We start from the raw sequence: 3,537 nt of genomic DNA on the forward strand, positions 1-3,537 counted from the left end.
TAAACTCTTGCTCACCAGAATAATGTTATGAATCGATAGAATTAATGCTTTAATCTAGTTGACATCAGTAAAGTTATTTTTCAGCTCTCATGCAGCAAATACATTTAGGGACTGGGGAGAAAATGAAATAACTCCAAATGACATCAGTTTGACCGGTTTTAAGGAAATTAAAACCTGTTAAAACGACTCAACATGTTTCTGAAAATATTTCAGTTCGGCTTGGATGCATATTTGATGTGGTTGAAATACTGTCAGCTTTTATGATGCTGATAAAGATAGCACCTTTACAGATGTCCCTAACCGTGCATTTATTCTCACAAGATGCAAAAAAAGAACAAATACTTGTTCCGAGTCCAAATTTACATTTGGTCATATTACTGCAAGAAATGCTTAATTCTGCAGGAGTTGACTTTATATTAGGCTATGTGAGCGGTTATAGACCTACAGTCAGTATCCAGATTTCAGGCTACTATTCCATTTAACCCATCTGAACAGTAGCCTACAGTTCCCTTAATGTGCCATTTTGAAGTCGCTATCTTGTGACTGACAAATTTGTATGGCACCTCACACTCATCACATATAACGTAGCCTCTGCACTAATATCATCTTCTTTTACCATTTCACCAAATATTTAGCAAACATTAGGCTACTGTTCTGGGCTTCCCTTATATTTATTTTCAACCCTCTCATCTTTTCTCTGATTGAATTAAACTCCGACATTGCCGTTTTTGCATCAGTGGATCAACGTTAACTTTTTCTGCCCAAGCTCACAAAAGCATTTAGCTGTTGTTGTGTATTTGGCGAGCGTAGCCTACCTACAGTTAGAGCCTAAAGTTTAGATTTAGGCTACACACTAATACGAGATAAAAATAATTAAAGAAAAGCCTCAATGTAGCCTATAGATATGAATTGCGCAAGAATGATACATTTATGGAATTTTAATGCATTGTTTTCTCTTTATTCAACCAGCCAGCCACCCGCCCTTCATCCACACAATATTTCATGACCCTAAACCCGCCTGACCCGTGGATATAATTGCGGGGACTGCGGGTTATGAGTCAACCCACACTTTACTGCTATCTACAGTACAACTGCACTCGTACTGCTACACAACAAGAGTGTTGAGCCAGGAACCGAAAGGTTGCTGGATCGAGTCCCCAAGCTGACAAGGTAAAAATCTGTCATTCTGCCCCTGTTCCCCGGGCGCCAAAGACGTGGATGTCGATTAAGGCAGACCCCTGCACCTCTCTGATTCAGAGGGGTTGGGTTAAATGCGGAAGACACATTTCAGTTGAAGGCATTAAGTTGTACAACTGACTAGGTATCCCCCTTTCCCTTCCCTTTCCCTCTATGGTTAGTCTAAACATAGGAATGAGGTGTATCTGAAGATTCATGACAATATTCCTTTGAAAAATTCTCGATAAATACTTCATGCAGAGCACTCAGTTGATCTTTGCCTGAGGGCTCAAGAGGAGACTGAGAGAATATCACTTTGTACTGTGCTGCTTCCTTTCTAAGGCAACCTGCCATATTTAAACCTATATCCTGATTGGAAATGTGCTTATGCTTTTTTTTCTACTGGAACAAAGGTTTTTGATTGTATCTAAGCTTTTAAATATATTTAAATATGTTATCTATTGCGAGAAAGTTAACATGATTTCATGTTTCAATGTCATTTTTTGTAACATGCCTACTGAACATAACTTCTTGTTATTGGCTATTTCATTGTGTGATATGGCTGACAACAATACAACAGCTGCAGATGGTAGTAGCAGCTCCTCTCTGCAACAGGTTATTGACAGGATCGTAATAGTCCAGCTGATGAATGCAATCTTCATTTACATCATCTGCCTGCTCATCTTCACCTTCTTCAAAAAGGAAACCTTTCGTTCAAACACACGTTACATTTTCTTTGCTCACACACTGCTGTCTAACTGTCTGTACCTAATCATGACTAATAACTTGCCCCTCCTGACTTACTTTCACAGCTGCTGTGTGTGTTGTCTTCTGTTTGTTGCTGAGTGAGTTGACCTTTGCCACCTCGTTTACACTGACAGCCATGAGCCTGGAGCGCTATGTGGCCATCTGCATGCCTCTGCGCCACGGAGAGCTCTGTACGCAGAGCCATTCACTGCATCTTCTTAATCCACAGTATCAGCACCATGCAGCCCATCATAATTGTCTCCATCTTCTTTGCCTCAGTCCCTCTGGGCTTTACGTGTAGTATAAGCTGTGTTCAGCAGATATGTTTATTTCACACAACTGGCAGCGATACCTTAGATCAGTTATAGGTCAGTTCTACTTTCTGGTCATGTCTATCACCATTGTGTTCACCTACGTTAGAATAATTGCAGTGGCCAAAGATGCCTCATCAGATAGTAAGAAATCTTCCTCTAAAGGTCATTAAACGGTGATTCTCCACGCTATCCAGTTGTTCCTGTGTCTTATCCAGCTGTGGTGCCTGTTCATGGAGGCTCTCATCCTGTCAATTCATTTGAAATTGTACAATAATGTGAGATTCTTTGATTACATTGTTTTTATTCTGGCCCCGCAATGTCTGAGTCCACTTGTCTATGGCATAAGAGATGAAAAGTTTTTCCTTGCACTGTATTTTTTGGGTTGAATAAGAACATTTCCCCAATACTTGTTTATAACTGAATTGCTGGTCATATGAAAACATAACACTTGCTTAACAGGCAAGGCCATTGGTATTGCTATTATTTATCACATGATTTTGTGGTATTGAATTGTCCTCTGGTTTTCAAAGACCTCAGACAATTATATATTGTGTTAATCTTAAGGTATACTGTATTTGAATGAACAGCTGTGTTACATTTGCTTAAATCTGTTTAGGTTAATTATATGCATTGCAAAGTGTCTTCTAATTAGATTTTTTTTTTAAATGTCTTAAACAACATTAACCATGTGTGTAATTTCAAAAATGACGTGATTGAGAGAAATAAAACTTGACTTCCTCCTCCCAAGCAAAGTTGCAACAACAAAAAAATGATTCTGTGAATGTGTTAGATTAACTGTATCAATAACATAAATCTTGACTGCTCTGTGCCAGTAGATACATCTAAACAGACCTGTGAAAACCTGCAGTGAGGAGCTATAGACCGACTTGAAAGATTACAGTAACAAAGTATGAGCTGATTCTCAACTCTGCTGATTCTCAAATTCACTCAGCAATTATTGTGACAAACTCTTGGGGTTCTCTTACTCACTGGGCCGTCTTCCCAATTATCATCAAACTACATTAGTTCCTGAGAACAGCACGAAACATAACAGCACGTTTGAATAGCCTATACATTTAAAGCATATTGAGAATGACTATAGTACATTTTATAGAATAATAGCTATAGTTAGCACTTTTCTCATTAACCATAAATCACACTTTAAGAATAATGGAGGCCCCTGTGTTCTTGGGGACCTTCAATGCTGCAGAAATGTTTTGCTACCCTTACCCAGATCTGTGCCTCGACACAATCCTGTCTCAGAGCTCTTCGGACAATTCCTTCGACCTCATGGCATGGT

At 39.1% G+C, this 3,537-nt stretch overlaps 1 pseudogene; it reads left to right on the plus strand.

Moving 5' to 3' along the window:
• The first annotated feature begins 1,891 nt into the window (after nt 1-1,891).
• LOC106581077 (odorant receptor 131-2-like) lies at nt 1,892-2,623 on the plus strand (annotated as a pseudogene).
• Nucleotides 2,624-3,537: the final 914 nt, after the last annotated feature.

The sequence above is a fragment of the Salmo salar genome, chromosome ssa20 (assembly GCF_905237065.1).
Source record: "Salmo salar chromosome ssa20, Ssal_v3.1, whole genome shotgun sequence".
Taxonomy (NCBI): Eukaryota; Metazoa; Chordata; class Actinopteri; order Salmoniformes; family Salmonidae; genus Salmo; species Salmo salar.